Below are 20003 nucleotides of genomic sequence, written 5' to 3' on the forward strand. Positions count from 1 at the left end.
GATGGTCATTTATAATCTTCCTCCATGGTTGTGTATGAAAAGAAAGCTTATGATGTTACCAATATTGATTTTAGGTCCAAAACAACCAGGAGATGACATTGGGATATACTAGAGCCATTGATTTTAATACTTTTGTGAGAAAGTGGTGTGCAATGTTATGATGCTTATCAAGAGAAACTATTCAACTTAAGAACAGTTCTATTGTGGACAATAAATGACTTTATAGCATATGGAAACCTTAGTGGATGTAGTGTCAAAAGTTATAAGACATGTTCAATTTGTGGAGATAACATAACTTCATTAAGACTGAAACATAGGAAAAAAGGGCATACCTTGGCCATCGAAAATTTCTAGCACAAAATCATCCTTTTTGACGTCAAAAGAAATCATTGGTCAGAGAGAACTTTGAAGTATTCCAGAACCTTTGTCTTAGGAGGTTGTATTTGAAAAAAACTAAATATCTTAATTTTCAAAGAGGAAAAAAAAAAAGAACAAAAGAAATATCACAAAAGGAAGTACCAAAGGTTGTTAGAATAGGATATCTGCTTTTTTCGAACTCCCTTATTGGAAACATCTCCATGTTAGACATTGCTTAGATGTGATACATATCAAGAAAAATGTTTGCATCAATATCATAGGTACACTTTTTGATATTCCAAGAAAAACAAAAAATGGATTGAATATTAGACGTGATTTAGCTTATTTAAAAATTCGACCAGAGCTTGCACCTATTAATGGGGATAAAAAAAATCTTCCTTCCCCCTACTTGTTATACTCTTACTAGAGAAGAAAAACGTTGTGTTTTGAAGATAATGTCAAAAATGAAGTTTCTTGAGGGTTACTCCTCCAATGTTAGAAAACTTGTTTCAATGGAAGATTTAAAACTCAATGGTCTAAAATCTCATGATTGTCATGTGCTCTTATAATAATTGCTCCCTATTGCCATCAGATCTGTACTACTAAAACATGTTTGATATGTGATAACTCGTGTATTTTTTTCAATTCTATATATAACAAAGCCCTATATGTTATACAATTAGAGAAGCTGCAAGAAGACATTGTGATTACATTATGTGTATTAGAGAAGTATTTTCCTCCCTCATTCTTCACAATAATGGTGTATCTCACAGTACACATTGTTAGAGATGTCAAACTTTGTGGGCCTATATATTTGCGATGGATGTATCCCTTTGAAAGGATCATGAAAGTGATTAGAAACTCTGTGAGGAATAGGCATCATCTAGAAGGTTGTATTGCTGAAAGTTGTATATTAAAAGAAGCTGTTAAATTTTATTCGGATTTTTTATGTGGAGTAGATCCTATTGGACTTGGGTGTCAAAATTTAAGAGACAATTCAAGTAATTCAGAAATTGGTAGACCATTATCAAGTGGAGTTCCTTGTATACCTAAACGAGATTTCTTATACCAAGCTGATCAATATGTCTTTGAGAATATAATTGATGTGCAACCATATATAGAGTAAGTTATTGTGATTTGGATCCATTTATTTCATTAAATACATGAATTTTAAAATAATTATATTTGAACATTTTTTTTTCATAAGGAAACATATGATGACATTGGATTTACAACTCTCAAGTAGATCAAAAAACCATAAACGGATTCAAGATGAACATAATCGAAATTTCATATCTTGGTTACGAGAAAAGGTAAAACATTAAATGTACTATTTAACATGACCTTTTGTCACTTATATTTTAATTATGTAGCCTTTTGGCTCCCAGGTTGGAAATGAACTTGAAATGGAAGATGTGGAGGTATCAGATAACTTGAGATGGATTGCCCATGGTTCCCATCCAATTGTGACTACATACAATAGCTATGTTAATAATGGATGTCACTATCACACAAAGTCGTATGACAAAAATAAAAGTGTACAAAATAGTAGGGTTAGTTTAATTGCAAAAACAATGTAAGTATCAAGCTCAAAGGATAAAAATCCTATAATTGGAGACATGTCCTTTTATGGAGTGATACAAGAGATTTGAGAACTAAATTATAATACATTTAAGGTTGCCATTTTTAAATGTGATTGGATGGAGAATAGTGGTGGCATCAAAACTGATGAGCTTGGTTTTGTGTTAGTTGACTTAAATAGAATAGGCCACAAGAATGATTCTTTCATATTGGCGTCCCAGGAAAGACAAATGTTTTATGTTGAGGATCCAAGTGATGGTCAATGGCCTATTGTTCTTACTCCACCACAAAGAGATTTTGAGGATCAATACAATGACGATGAACTTGGAGATACTACTATACATTGTCAAGAATTGCCTAAAACTATGTTAGATATTGAATCCATAATTGATTTGGATGAGAACACTTCAAAATATATACGAGTTGATTGTGAAGGCACATGGATTCCTAAAGAATAAATGTACGCGTGGGTTTTCATTTACTAATTAATTTTTATAATTTTGACGTATCTGACACCTAACTAAATTTTATTCTATTTTTCAAGATAATTTTTACACCATGGACATAGCAAGTGATGAGGACTTGCAACTTGGTTTAGATAATGTCAATGAAAATATTGAACTGAAACAAGATGAAATACCAAACAAAAAGAAAAGGCGAATGCAAGGATCGACTATTAGCATAACAAAAATTAGGAGTGTAGGAGAGCAAAAGTTGGTTGAATATAATAATAATGGAGTATTGATTGGAGACAATGGATATAAGTTAAAATCGTTCATTGGATCTACTGGGCATCATAATATCCCGATTACATATACATCTTGGAAGTGTGTACCAACTGACTTAAAGAAAAAACAGTTTAATATTGTTGAGGTATGTATATTTTCCTTTGTTGATATATTATATTAATATTTTACTTGAAGAGTAATAATCAAGTTTTTCAAATGTTTAGGGTGTTTTCATAATTTATAGTAGAAGTAAGAAGGCTATTCTTAAAACTGCAGACGTTGCATTTCGCCAATTCAAGTCTTGGTTAATGACACAATATATTATCCCTTTTAAAGATGAACCCCAACTTTTGTTACACCCACCTTTGTACTCCCATATAATTGAAACACATCATTGGCAAGAGTTTGTCAAATCGAGATTATCTCTGGAGTTCGAGGTATTAAACTTTTCATTAAGAACATCAATATTTGTTACTTTTTTGTTTTTTTTTTAATTTTGAACTATTAAATTTATATAGAAAGTGAGAATTCAACAACAAGCACGAAGAAAGAAGAACAAGTATAATCATCGAATGTCCAGAAGAGGTTATGCGAATCTTGTCGAGGAAATGGTAAGAATATTCTTAACTTGAACTATTTTACAATTATTCTTATATTTAACAATATTTTTATTATGCAAAAAAAAAATTACCAAATAAAAAAATTACCAAGTTTTTTTATTTAACAACTTGGAATAATTAGGATTAAAATGATGTAAACACATTCATAATAAAGGAAAAATGCATGGAATTGTATATATGTGATAAACTCATGCAAAAGTAACCTTTAAGTAGAAAATGCATCACTAACGCACTTGAATGTAGGAATTAGGAGAATTTACTAAGTGTTGTAGACAAAGCCAATTCAAGGAGCATGCGACTAGCTAATTCGACGCATGGTGGATACATTTGGCTTGTGTAATCAACGTCAAATTCAACATGCAAACATAGGCAGCTGATTGGAAACGTCGGATCGAGGTAGAATTGCAGGTGGCTGACTCAAGGTATGGAATTTAATGTAGTCACGTCACCAAGTGGCTGAGCTGATTGCCTATATAAGGAGAAGCTACCTACAAATGAAACAGTTGGCAAGTTAGAGAGTTAGACAGTTAAACACTTAGAAATTTTAGGAGCTTAGAACTTTTGTAAATTCTTCATCTCTGCCGATTGCAAGAAAGAAAGAGGAGGAACGATTGTCATTTTCGACTGTTGGTAACAAAGTGCTACCAGAGAAAAGCTCGAGAGAGACATCTCTTACCTCTCTTCTACTTAGTTGTCATCAACAAGCACAAAAACGATCCAAAGAAAACAGGAGATTGAACCCTGCAGCTTAACTATTCTCCCTTATTTAGCATTTTCATTCACTCTCTTGCTTTATTGAACAAAAATTCTATGTAACAAAATATATTTCTTCAATTTAATCTCAATTTCAACTATTTCTACTTCTTCATCTGTTGAATTACTAAGTTGTGTATGTGAAGTTTACTTGCTTGATATTTACATGAAGTATATTGCTTAAATCCACCTGATCAATTGATTGAAGTGCATTTAGTTACTTGAGAGAGTAAGTATTTGTGGAACTCATCAATCTAGGGCATTGAATAATTTTAGAGTCATGTTATTCATGCCATTTTTCTGTTCATTTTGACCAACACACACATCTTAGAGATAAGATAAATGTGGCACATCGGAAGGTGTTGAGCACAAATTAGAGAACAGACTCTAAACACATCACACACATATACTTAGATTCTAGCCGGTATCTTTATCATCCCACCTCATTTTTACTATGTTCACATAGCTTGTTGATATAACTAAGGAATCAACGCATACAATCTAACATATGATCCATTCATCCATGTACCATCTTCCCTTTTATTTGAACTCCTACTTCCTCCTGCAAGCGTGCTAAGTTAGTTTAGTATACATAACTAATGCATACAATTAATTAGTAAAACACTGCAAATAAACCAGTAGACCATCTTATGTTAGTCTATACCAGATTTCCTGCGCTTAACCTTGGGCTTACCAAGACACTTAAGTTAGATTTATACTTATGTCTATCTTAAGAAAATTTGCAACTGGCAAAGTATGTTTGAACATTAATCTATCATCTGTCCGACGCAAATCATTATCTTCACACCAAGAGATAGATCGTTCATTTTTCCACTATCATTCTCATAATCAAACATTCTTCAAAAGTGCAAACGCAACAAGCTACATCGAATATTTAAATGTCGATGTCGATGAGAATATCGAGGTCCAAAAAATTCAATAGAAATATCGATAAGATTTCGATTTTGATAGATATTTCTAGAAAATTTATAGAAACAAAATATTTAAAAAAATAAATCTAAATTAGTAAATAAATATTAAATCATTTTTAATCAAGTTAACATGCTTATCATTTATATTATATATACAATAGTGATATTTTGTTGCTTAACTATTATGTTTCGTGGATTTTTCTATAATCATTCATCCCTCATGTCGATATCGAATTCATGAAAACATGGAAATATCGACATGTCCATGGGAATTTAATACTATTACATCTAACTACTTCAAGTGGAACTATAATTATTCTTTAGTGGTTACAAACTCTTGATTAGCTTATTGAAATGACAGATGATTATTGTATTAGTATATATATACGTTTTTCAGGTTACTTTTGTCAGTGGGTTATTAAGATAAAGATGTGTGGGAAGTTATACATTTTAAGACACTTTAGTGGCTGAATTTAGGTTATGCTTTGTAGGCTAATAGCAAAACGTTACATTTTTTTAAGACTCAATTATAGAAAATAACCTTGAATATCGTACTTTCTGCCAATAATACCTCTAAGCTTTCAAAAGTTTCAATAATATTCTCAAACTTTAAAAATGATTCAAAAATATCCTTGACATCAATTTTGGCTGGAGATCACCGTTAATACTTTGTCGCGAAAATACTCTTGAATTTTTAAAAGTTTCAATAATACCTCTAAACTTTTGTTTTTTTTTTTTTTTAAAAATACTCTTATCGTTATTATATTAATGTAAACTATTGATTCCTCATTTAAAAAATATTCTTGACTTTTGAAAAGTTGTATTTATATTCATAAACTTTAATAAGAAAATTAAAAATACTCCAACACTGTTGATATAGTTAATCAATTTATTTGAATTTATCTTGAGTTGGAAAGAGCTTATTTTAAAACATATTATCTAGATAACCTCATTTTTTTAAAAATACTGATACTGAAGGAAATCTGACTTGAGGATTTCCACGAGCAACGGAAGGATTGTCTAAATTCCATTCGAAATTAAACACTAACAATTATAGTCAATCAATGGAAACAAATAGGTCGTGCACAACAAGAAATTACATCATGCTTGAAGAGAGAGTCAAGAGATAGAGTATGCGTACCTTTGAAGAACCATTCTTCAAACTCCCTCAAACAATCTAATGCGTCCAAGAATAGGAACGAATCCCTCAAACGCAATGACTGGTACAACACGATCACCAGCACAAACACAACGAACACAACGACCACGAATCCAACGAACAGTCTCCAGATCCTCGAAATCAATCGAGTTGAGTGATGACACCACCACAATGGTTACCTTTGTATTCTCTTTGTGAGAATCCAAGAGTTGTGGGCTATGTATGGACTTGGTTATAGGAAGAGACAGAAGGAACAACAATTGTGTTGACGATGAAGCAAGTGGGAGACGATATGTTATCTATATTATAGACGATATGCTTGATCGTGTAGAAGATGGCAGCCTATCATATAGACAATGCCACACGATCGTTTGACTACTACCAGTTGAGTGAACTATTATATAGTTAATGTCCACGATCGTTTAGTCTCTCTACTAGCTATCGCTTAGTGAAACACTTTCAATTGATAGCTTTACCATGAGTACTTTCCGAATTGAGTAACTTCTAATTTTAGGAAAACGTTTTTTCTTTTATCTCACAACTACTAAAAACCCACAAAAAACCTCTCACTCAATTTGTTATTAGAGAAAAAGAGATAATTATTAAATAATTAATATTATTAATATTATTATAAATAAATATGATAACCAACATACCATATTATATTTATAACCTATAGTTTTAATATTTCATCTCATGAAACATATAAACCAAAGTTCTTTTTCTATTTTATGGTACTTAATGTAAATCATATTTACATTAATCCTCCACTTGATGTATCTCATACATCACACCAATTATATCATATATCATTGAATTTCCTCTTGTCAATTTGAACATTTCAAATCAACCCCAAGAACTGATTCTCAACTTGAGTCCATTGAGCTACCAAGGGGACCTTATGGATCTGTAGCTCGAAGCTCCAGCAGTACATGAATAACTGACTAAATTCTTTAGTCACGAGATCTACCATCCGTTAACTGTCAGGCACTCTACTAAAGACCGACAGTTGCACTCTCCTCACTACAGATATATTTCTTTGTCTTTATCAACCAATCAATAATGCGATAACCCTTCACAGATCGCTCGTAAGTATAGCTAGGCCAATTTACCGTTTTGCCCCTATAGTTACATCTAACTCCTTAAGTACCACTGACTTTTTTAAGGAACATAAGTCATAGTTCTATTATGACTGAGTCCTCTCTTCCAAAGAGAGGATGTGGCCATTATGTTCAAGACCTAGAATCAGCCGTTAAGAAAGCAATCTACCTATTTACCCCTGCTTCGGGGAAGGAGTGAATTCCATCTTATGTAACAGATAACGTTTCTTGTCCAAATATAACTTCAACCTGCCTACAGCAACAACTGAAACAACCTCACCAGTATCGACTCGAAGAGTCAACTCTCTATGTGGCAACTTTTTCCATGAATTAAATCCTTGGTAGGAAGATCTGACATGGTTGGTAGCACTCGAATCAAGGATCCAGGAAGAATCAACATTGTCTACCAAACACATCTCCAAGACCAATAGATCACATTTACTGTCTTTAGACTTCCTCCTCTTTTGGAGAGTAGTGGGATCAGTATCAGAACCTAAATAAGCTTCAAGTTCCATGTTAGAGAACACTTCTCATCAATAAATGTTAACAGAGTCAGCAAAACTTGCTTTCTCTTTCTGGAGGTTATCTTGGGAACTGACAATATTGGTATTCTCATCAATCCCTTTTGTGCTCGAAAAGTAAAAACTGATGTTCAAATAATTCTTGCAACGAGTCCATGATCTCACGTGCAATGACCATGTTTTCAACCCTTTTGGCCAAAGCATCAGGTATGCTAGCCAATATGTGAAGTCGGGCCAACAAATTAGCCTTCATCCACACCTCGTATGCATTACGAACACTTCACGGTATATCAAGGGTCAGGACTTGAGGACATTCCTCAACCATGACAAACTTGAGGTCGTTTACCATGAAATATGTTTAACGGACTCTTTCTGCTGTATGAAATCGGTCAAACTAGAGGCATTTAACGAAAAAACATTCATGTTGCTAAAGAAAAAAACACATTGACCTACGTTAGGTTTTAAGCAAATATTCGTTGAAAAAACATACAACATTCAATACGGTTTAGAAAAAAATGAAATGAACCCCGTACGACATCTAGTTTCGCAATGACACTTCAAAGGTCTAGGACAAAAGTCGTTGAAGGGTGGTCAATTTATCCCTCCTCTGAATTGAGACCTTCTCAACCAGCCATTAATACCAAAACAGCTCTTGCTCCTATAACGACTAGCCATCATTGATTTGGTCATGAAATCATTAACTTACTTAACAATTTTCTGTCAGTGTGACCCATCATTTAGGCCCTAGAGTTCCGCCCCAAGCAGCCAATTCGAAGGGAGAAAATCCGATTGGGGCAAAAACTAAAGTGACTCTATCCATTTCTGGAGTTCATGTTGATATTGACCAACTGCATAGAACCCATCTGAAAGGGGATGCTCCCAGGGCGCCACGATGGAGTGGAAGAATGATCTCACGGTGCAAACCAATGAAGGAGACTGTAGGACGCGTTAACACACACCCTTCACCTACTTACTATAAATACTCTCTTTGTCCATCTTGATATTGACTCATGGAAATAACATCCGAAGGGGGATGCTCCCAGCGCACCACGAGACCAAGCATGAATCTCACGGCGTGAACATTCAGGGAGAAACATGAGTGTTATTATTAACATATCATATTCATCTTCCTCCCACTGAGTATTTTATAACCTAGGGTTTAGTTTACTTAGAAAAACACGGTTAAGAATTTTAACTGACTTTTTAGGTTTACCCAAGAGTAACTTTTACCTTGGAAAGTTGAACAACATTCGATCATCATCCATTAAACTCTTTAATAGAGTCTTTGATCAACTGTCACATACTTGCAGAAAATCTATCTAATTCACCTTTCCAGGTAGGTTCCCAGGTAGTGGTGATCCGTTTCCGTCAGCTTAAGTACACCAGCCTAGACAGAACCCGCCTTAGACAAAAGGTCCCTAATAGATAGATTTAATACAATTTTAATCTTTTATGCCAATCAATTTAATCCTATTAAACCGATTTAAAAGATTAAACTTAGGTTTCTAATCATATTAGAACCTTGAACCTAGGTCTATCTCAATCAAATTTTAAAACCCTTTTAAAACATGAGTTCACCTAAGTTTGCATGCAATTCTTTCTTATCGATTTTACTTCTAATTTCCATTATAACGCTTATAACAGAAACAACCGAAACCATCCACAATGAGAAGCAAACACATACAAGGCGTTCATAACTTTTATAAATAAGCCTAAGTATCATGCTCCATGCATTGTTCATTCATTGCTACATTTATATAACACTTAAACAACAAAGAAATGAACCAAACAAACATGTTTCCATTCACCCTTATACTATAACGCTTATAATATAAAGATGATGCATGAATATGCTTACTGCATACATAAATATAACTCTTACACTTCATGATGCATGCGCATGCTCTCTTGTAATTTCATCATGCCATATTATAACACTTATAATACATGATGCATGAATAATTGTATAACCTAATGTGGGTTTTAAATCTATATGTCATACACTATACCATAAAAACCATATACATCTCATGTACATTAAGCAAAAGTTGATGAACCGGGATAATTAGCCCTAAAATCCTCAAAACAAAAGCTAACTATTATAAATAGCAAAGAATCTTCAGTTCAAACAGGCAAACCGGGTCTTGAACCGTCCGGGCTAAGAAATGCATCTCCACTGATCGTGTACTAAACTCCTTGTGATCACCTACACGAAAGAGTAAACTCTTTACTCAATCGTTTACCAACGTTTCCTGAGCTAAACGATCGTTTAGCAATGATCGTGTACCTTGACTATGCGATGAAGCATGAGGCACACGATCGTGAAGTGCACAACGCATAACGCAAGCCTTAAAGGATCAACTAAATGACAACGATGCGGTGAAGCACAATCATCTAAACGATCGCTAAGCAAACATGAGATATCGCATACCGGGTGATCGTGTAGTCAATGACTATGCGATGAGGCATGCTAACTACACGATGTTTAGTGCGTGCGCCTATTATTAAACGATGAGCATCAAATGCTCTATATGATCGTCTACCTCCAGTGTCCATGCGATCGGGTAACCAACGTTATACGATAGAGCAAACTTTTTACCCCATCGTTTAGCATTAGCTAAACAATTGTTTAGTAAATACTACACGATCACGCAGAACTTTTCTACACGATCGTTTAGTAAAAACTCAACTCTCATTTACCTTAGGCTACATGATATGAACAACCTTTGGTCTTCTTCCTCGATGAGAACCGCATTTTCATGCTTCAAAACTTCATCACGAATGACTCAACAAACTCAAACACTTTGAATTACAAACTCGATTGTTTGTTAATTATGACAAAAAACACAGGGGTCCTTACAAATTAATACTTTGTAATGGAAGAGAAAGCTTTAAACAGAGGGAATTAACCCATAAACATGCATCAACAACCATCCACAAACGTATTTAACACTTAAACGCGAAAAATAAATGATTTACCACGCATTTACTCTACGATCATATAGTCAGTAACTAAGCGATGAGGCTTGCTGAGCTATACGATCACCTAGTGCGCATGCGCGTTAAATGACACCCGAGCATTCGATACTCAGCGATCGTCTACCCTATCGTCTATATGACCAGACCAACGCTTGATCGTCTTCTTCCTCGAAGAACAGCAACCCTTGCTCTGAACTTCTTCAAAAATGACTTAAGACTCAAACTAACTTTGAAATTACAGACTCAATAGCAATCAATTATGCCAAAAAACACAGGGGCCTTTACAATTAACTGAAATGTAAAAGAATTTAACAAACCAAGGTTTCATCCCAGAAAACTTCATTAATCCATACATCCACAAACGATTTAACAATGAAAACAGATAATAGACATGCTGCACCAACTGAGAATGTAAATGCAATTCTTTGCAGCAATGAAATTGGAATATTAGAAATCGAGGTCTCTTATACTAATTGAAGGAACCTTTATTCAAGAGTACCTTTGAGCGGAAGCGGATCTTTCCAATTCATTGTGACATAATTTCCACATATACATTCAAACATACAGATATGCATTAACAATGCTAAATTACTGGCATGCCTAAAGGATAAATAAACGAGAGATCAAAAGAACATACTATTGAAGACTTTCTTCACAACAAATCTTGTTTTCACTAGAACGGCAAGTTATCGTTCAGCAACACCCAATCGTCTAGCACAAATAGTCTCCACACGAACAGAAGGAAACGGGGACGACACCACCACTCAGAGCCCTCAGTATTCTCGGAGTGAGAATCCAAAGGGTGGGCTTTGTTCGGATTTGGTAGAGAGGATAAAGAAAAGAGATCGTATACAACGATCAAGCAAGTGGGAGAAAGACTCGTCTATCGTATAAACAAAATGCTTGATCGTTTAGGTGAAGTATACGATCGTGTAGGAAAAGGTAAGCGATCGCCTATACGTTCGTTTAGTAAAGCTCGGGTGCTAAAGAAAAAGCTAAGTGATTGTCTATACGATCATTTAGAAAAGCTATGGCACTGAAAAATCGTTTGGTAAAAGATAAGCGATTGTTTAGTAAGTAGCGCATGCGGATGTAAGCGATCGTTCAGTAAACATCACTATCGTATATGCTCTGATTTACTAAGTGATGAAATTCTCGAATCATAACACACCGTGAGCTATTTAAGCATCTAAAAAATGATTCTTCATCTTACTCATCAGTTACGAAAATAAAAGAAACGCCGGCCAATTATCTCATAACTGTCTAATTAATAAATAATAAATATAATCACATTATATTCATAACCTATGGATTAATATCATATATTAATCATAGTATTTTTCTTCCACTAGATATAAATCATATTTATATCCAATTTCCTACAAATTAATGTATCTTACACATAATATCATATATAATTAGCTAGTTCAATTATATCATATATAATCAAACTCCCTCTTGTCAATTTGAACATTTCAAACTGACCCAAAAACTGATTCTCAACTTGTATCCAAGCTACGAATTGACCTTATGGACCTATGGCTTGAAGCTCCAAGGGTACGTGAATAACTGACTAAACTCTTTAGCCACGATATCCACTATCCGTTAACTGCGAGGCATTCCACTAAAGACCGATAGCTGAACTCTTCTTACCACAGATATATTTCTATGTTCATCGGATATAACCAATCATTAGTACGACGACCCTTCACAGATGCTCGTAAGTACAGCTGGGCCAATTTACCGTTTTGCCCCTATAGTTACATCGTACTTCTCAAGTACCATTGATCCCTTTATTGAACAATACAACATAGTCCTACTATGTGTGAACACTTCTCGGGCCATGAGAAGGTGTGTGGCGCCACATTGTTCAAACCCCGGGATCAACCCTTATGGGAACAATCTATCTACATACCCCTGCTTCAGGGAATGAGTGAACTCCATCTTGTATAGCTGAGTTCCCAGCTCCCAAATCAGACAAATCCTCAAAGTGGTAGGTTCAAGTTAGCGCTCTGGCCACTCACACCCATGCAAATAAAAGGATTGCCCTCAATGGCAGGAGTTCCCAACTCACTTAAGATTGAGGTCATGTTACCTACGGTCATCTTAGTGAAGTGAAGTCTCTGTCATGAATGGGGTTATATGACAAGACGTTAACACTTCGTGGTTAGGTCTTCTACAAACTCTTTCTATAGGATGCCCCACTCGCATGTCCTCTACACGAATGATCAAGATTAGACCATCTGTGACAAGTCACAACACTTGTAACTATTCCACAAAGCGGGCCACATCCGTAGCATTACCCGGATAAGCTTTCCCTCCTATATCCATATACTACAGACCATTTTGGTTCTCATCTAAGACATGATTCACTTGTATGTCACCACATACATGCTTAAGTCACATAAAGACAACTAGGAATTTTAAGTTTATTGGTTTAAAGTAAACCAAATAAAACATCCAATGTGCAAAGTCAAGAAGTGAAGTAAATATCATATATTATACATCACAAGCGTTCGTATAAAATGTGCTTACAAACTACAGGACACGAGACTTTAGAGCATCAACCCTAACAATCTTCAACTTGTCCAAAAGCGAAGTGGGGTGTATAAAAACAAGTACAAAACAATAAACTAAGGCATAAAAATCCAGTACAAAAAAATATCCAACTTGCCCTAGTCCAGCCGCGAGCGGTCCCATAGACCCATGATCTGAAGGTGACCCTCAAACACTGAAGCCGTGAGAGCCTTCGTAAATGGGTCAGTGCTCCAAGGCAATCTTCGTGACGATCACGTCTCTTCGATGCACTATTTCGCGGATCAGATGATACTTCCGCTCTATGTGTTTGTCACGCCTGTGACTTCTAGTCTCCTTGGAGTTCGCCACAACACCACTATTGTCACAATAGAGGGGAATGGGCCTAGACATATTTGGAACAACTTCCAGCTCTGTTAAGAACTTCTTGAGCCAGAAGGGCTCATTAGCAACTTCACAAGCCACTACTTACTCGGCCTCCATCGTGGAGTCGACGATGCACCCCTACTTAGTGCTCCGCCACACTACAGCTCCTCTGTTAAGAGTAAAAACTGACCCTGAAGTGGACTTCTGAGAGTCCTAATCAGTTTGAAATTCAGAATCCGTGTATCCAGTAAGGATCAAATCCTTAGACCCATACACGAGTATGTAGTCCCTCATTTTCTGAAGATACTTAAGGATGTTCTTAACTACGGTCCAGTGACCTTGGGTTGGGTTAGACTGATACCTACCAACTATTCTCACAGCATAGCAGATGTCTGGCCTAGTGCAAAGCATCACATATATCAAATTCCAACGACAGATGCATATGAAACCCATATATCAAATTCCAACGACAGATGCATATGAAACCCATCTTATCTCCTCAACCTTTTGAGGCGTCTTAGGACACGTCTTTAGACAAATTGACTCCATGCCTGAATGGCAGTAGGCCCCTTTTGGAGTCCTGCATCGATTACTTGAGCAAGATCTTATCAATATAGAATGCCTAAGACAACACTAACACTTTGTTCTTACGATCTCGAAAGATTTTTATAACCAGAACAAACTGAGCCTCTCCCAAATCTTTCATTTGGAATTGGGTCAGTAGCCAATTCTTAACTGTAGTCAGTAGACCTATCATTCCCAATGAGTAGTATATCATCTACGTACAACACTAAGAGTTTAAGTAGTCACATTTAAACTCTTTAATGGATTGTTCTTAACTTGCATGCATGCATCAAATCTATCTAATTCACCTTTCCAGGTAGGTTCCCAGGTAGGGGTGTTCCGTTGCCGTCACTTTAAATACCCCAGCCTAGACAGAACCTGCCTTAGACAAAAGGTCCCTTATAGATAGATTTGTTACACTTTAACCTGTTATTAATAATTTTAGTTCTAATTTCATCTTATAACCTTTATAAAAGAAACAACTAAAACATAAATTGTCACATAATGAGGTATTTGTAACACTTATAAATATAACGCTAAATAAATAATGCATGCATAAATATAACTCTTATATTATATGATGCATAAGCATGCACTTACGTAATTTAAATCATGCTTCTCTAAATCATAACACTTATAATAAAGAGAATATGCATGACCAATGCATAACCTAAGGTGGAATTTTTCTATATGTGCATACCATATGACAAATTTTTTTTTATATATACATCACATGTATAAAACCATAAATTAATGGACCAGGATGAACCAACACAAAATTGGAATGAAAATTCTATATATTACATTTTCCAACAAGCAAACTGGTTCACAAGTGAACGGGGTCTTGGATCGCTGGACGAAGCTCCTTGGTTTAGTAAACGTCTCCAGGTAAACGATTGTGTAGCGCACACTAGACGATAACACGAAAGCTAAAAGATCGCATAGACGACAACAAAGCCACGAAGCCTGATCGTCTAGACGATCACTCAACACGCGAAAGATAAACGATTTACCACGCATTTACTATGCAATCTTATAGTCAGTAACTAAGCGATGAGGCTTACTGAGCTATACGATCGCCTAGTGCACGCACGCATTAAACAACACCCGAGCATCCGATACTTAGCGACCGTCTACCCCATTTTCTATACGACCCGACTAACGCTTGATCGTCTTCTTCCTCGAAGAATAGAAACCCTTGCTTCGAACTTCTTCACGAACGACTTAAGACTCACACAACTTTGAAATTATAGATTCGATAGCAATCAATTATGCCCAAAAATGTTGGGGCCTTTACAATTAACTGGAAATGTAAAAGAATTTAACAAACCGAGGTTCATCCCAAAAAACTCCATTAATCCACACATCCACAAACGATTTAACAATTAAAACAGAGAGTAGACATGCTGCACCCACCGAGAATGTAAATGGAATTCTTTGCAGCAATGAAATTCAAATATTAGAAACTGAGGTCTCTAATACCAATTGAAGCAAGAGTACCTCTGAGTGGATGTGGATCTTTCCAATCCATTGTGATATAATTTCCACATATACATTCAAACATACAGATATGCATCAAAAAGGCTAAATTACTGGCATGCTTAAAGGATAAATAAATGAGAGACCGAGAGAACATACTAGTTGAAGACTTTCATCACAACAAATCTCGCTTTCCCTAGAATGACAAGCTATCGTTCAGCAACACCCAATCGTCTACCACGAACAGTCTCCACACAAATAGAAGGAAACGGGGATGACACCACCACTCAGAGCCCTCAATATTCTCGGAGTGAGAATCCAAAGGGTGGGCTTTATTCGGATTCGGTAGAGGGGAGGAGAACAAGAGATCATATACAACAATCAAGCAAGTAGAAGAAAGACTCGTCTATCGTATAGACAAAATGTTTGATCATTTAGGTGAAGTATACATTCATGTAGGAAAAGGTAAGCGATCATCTATACGATCGTTTAGAAAAGCTCTGGCGCTAAACAATCGTTTAGTAAAAGATAAGCGATCGTTTAGTAAGTAGCACGTGCAGGTGTAAGAGATCGTTTAGTAAACAGCACTATCGTATATGCTCTAGGTGTAAAAGATCGTTCAGTAAACAACACTATCGTATATGCTCTGATTTACTAAGCGATGACCTTCTCGAATCGCAACACACAGTGAGCTATTTAAGCGTCTAAAAAACGATTCTTCATCTTACTCATCAGTTACGAAAACAGAAGAGACGCCGGCCAATTATCTCATAACTGTCCAATAAATAAATAATAAATATAATCACATTATATTCATAACCTATGGATTTATATCATATATTAACCATAGTATTTTTCTTCCACTAGATATAAATCATATTTATATCCAATTTCCTCCAAATTAATGTATCTCACACATAATATCATATATAATTAACGAGTTCAATTATATCATATATAATTGAACTCCCCTTTGTCAATTTGAACATTTCAAACTGACCCAAAAACTGATTCTCAACTTGTATCCAAGCTACCAAGGGGACCTTATGGACCTATGGCTCGATAGCTCTAAGGGTACGTGAATAACTGACTAAACTCTTTAGCCACGATATCTACCATCCGTTAACTGCGAGGCGTTTCACTAAAGACCGACAGCTGAACTCTTCTTACCACAGATATATTTCTATGTCCATCCGATATAACCAATCATTAGTACGATGACCCTTCACATATGCTCGTAAGTACAGCTGATCCAATTTACCTTTTTGCTCCTATAGTTACATCTTACTCCTTAAGTACCACTGATCCCTCTAATGAACAATACAACATAGTCCTACTATGTGTGAACACCACTCGTGCCATGAGATGGTGTGTGATGCCATCTTGTTCAAGCCTCGAGATCAACCCTTAAGAGAGCAATCTATCTACTTACCCCTGCTTCGGGGAAGGAGTGAACTCCATCTTATGTAGCTGAGTTTCTAGCTCCTAAATCAGACGAATCCCCAAAGTTATAGATTCAAGTCGGTGCTCTGGCCACTCGCACCCATGCAAATCCAAGGACCGCCCTCAATGGCAGGGGTTCTCAACTCACTCAGGATTGAGGTCATGTTACTTATGGTCATCCTAATGAAGTGAAGTCTCTATCATGAATTGGGTTATATGACGAGACGTTAACACTTCGTGGTTAGGTCTTATACAAACTCTTTGTATAGGACGCCCCCACTCGCATGTCCTTTACATGAATGATCAGGATCAGACCATCTGTGACAAGTCACAACACTTGTAACTATTCCACAAAGCAGGCCGCATCCGTAGTGTTACCAAAATAAGGTTTTCCTCCTATATTCATATACTACAGACCATTTTTATTATCACTTAAGACATGATACACTTGTATGTCACCACATACATGCTTAAGTTATTGGGATTGGTGTCTTAATTCTCCCAGAGTCTCGTTGTTTGTAATTATGCACATTGTTTTATGAATAAAATAATTGTTATTTCATTCTAGCATTTACTCATATCCAATAAACAAAGCTCCATGGTTATCTTATGTAAACTTAAGCATGTATATGTGATATACAAGTGGATCATGCCTTAAGTGATAACCTAAATAGGTCTATAGTATAAGGATTAAGGTGGGATACCTGATCCTGATGACATTACAGATGCGACCCGCTTTGTAGATGTTTGCAAGTGTTGTAAACTACCCCTGATGGTAGATCCTGACCATTCATGTGGAGACATGCGAGCGGAGGTGTCCTATACAAAGATTTAGTATAAGACTGGACCACGAGATGACTAGACTCTGTATATAACTTCGTTGATACTAGAGACTTACATCTTGCCTAAACGACCATAGGTGACATGACCTCAATCCTGAGTGTTTTGGGAACTACTACCTTTGAGGGTGGTTCTTTGATTAGTATGGGTGAGAGCGGCCAGATTACCAACTCAACATGCCTACCTTTTTGGGGACTTGTCTGATTTGGGAGCTGGGAACTCAATACACAAGATGGAATTCACTTTTTTCCCAAAGTAGGGATAAGTAGATAGATTTCTCCCTTAAGGGCTGATTCCGGGGCTTGAACATAGTGGCCACAGCTTCTTTTGGAAGAGAGGACTCAGTCATAGTAGGACTATGACTTATGTTCATTAGAAGGATTAGTGGTACTTAAGGAATTAGATGTACCTACAGAGGCATAATAGTTATTGGCCGAGTTGTACTTATAAGCGATCTATGAAGGGTTATCGCACTATTGATTGGTTAAGATGGACACATAATATATCTGTAGTAAGGAGAGTCCAGTTGTTGGTCTTTAGTGCAGTGCCTGGCAGTTAACGGATGATGGATCCTGTGGCTAAAGAGTTTAGTCAATTATTCACATACCGTTGGAACTTCGAGCTACAGGTCCATAAGGTCCCCTTGGTAGCTCAATGGATTCAGTTTAGGATTAGTTCTTGGAATTGATTTGAAATGTTCAAATTGACAAGAGGTATCGATAATAAAGAGTTGCATGCAAACTTAGGGTGACCTCAAGCTTTTTTCAAAAGGGATTTAAAATTAGATTGAGATAGACCTAAGTTCACTGGTTCTAAAGAGTTTAGTAACCTAGATTAATCTTTTAAAATCAGTTTAATAGGATTAAATTGATTGGCATAAAAGATTAAATTTGTTTTAAATCTATCTATAAGGGACCTTTTGTCTAAGGCGGGTTCTGTCTACGCTGGGGTTCTTAAGTTGACAGAAATGTAACACCCCTACCTGGGAACCTACCTGGAAAGGTGAATTTGATACATTTTCAACAAGCATGTGATATACTTGGTCAAAGACTCCGTTAAATAGTTTAATGGATCATGATCAAAGTGTTGTTTAACTATCCAAGGTAAAAGTTACTCTTGGGAAAACCTAAAAATCACTTAGTTAAAATCCTTAGCCGTGTTTTTTCTAACTAAGCTAAACCCTAGGATATAAAATACTCAGTGGGAGGAAGAGATGTATCTGATATGTCTATGATTCCACTTACCTTCCTCCCTAAATATTCACACCATGAGATTCATGTTTGGCCTCGTGGTGCCTTGGGAGCATCCCCTTTTGGATCGTGTTTTCATGAGTCAATATCAAGGTGGACCGGGATAATGTTTATAGTAAATGGTGAAGGGAGTGTGTTAACACGTCCAATAGTCTCTGTCATTGGTTCACACTGTGAGATCATTCTGTACTCCCTCATGGCACCCTGGGAGCGTCCCCCTTCGAATGGGTTTTGTGCAGTTGGTCAAGATCAAGGTGAACTCCCAAAATGGATAGGGTCGCTTTAGGTTTTACCCCAATCAGATTTTTTCCCTTTGGATTGGCTGCTTGGGGTGGATCTCTAGGCCTAAAATAGTGGGACACACTTATGGGAGTTTGTTAAGTAAGTTAATGATCTCTTGGCCAAATCAATGATGACTAGTCGTTATAGGAGCAAGAGTTGTTCTTGTATTAATGACTGGTTGAAAACTTCTCAATTCAGAGAATTTATAATTGAACTTCCTTCGGCGGCTTTTGTCCTAAACCTTTGAAGCGTCATTGGGAAACTAGATGTCACACGTGGTTTCATATTAGTTTTGCTAAAACCTTATTGGATGTTGTTTCTTATACAACGGGTATTTTCTTAAAACCTAACATAGGTCAATTTTTCCTTCTTTTCAGCAACTCATTAGTATATCCATTTAGTGCTTTTAAAATGATCGATTACATACAGTGGAAAGAATCGTGTAAAACGTATTTCGTGGTGAACAACCTCGAATTTGTCATGGTTGAGGAGTGTCCTCAAGTCCCGACCCTTG

This window comes from Benincasa hispida, chromosome 4 (assembly GCF_027475165.1).
Source record: "Benincasa hispida cultivar pf3 chromosome 4, pf3_genome.v1.1, whole genome shotgun sequence".
NCBI classification, from domain to species: domain Eukaryota; kingdom Viridiplantae; phylum Streptophyta; class Magnoliopsida; order Cucurbitales; family Cucurbitaceae; genus Benincasa; species Benincasa hispida.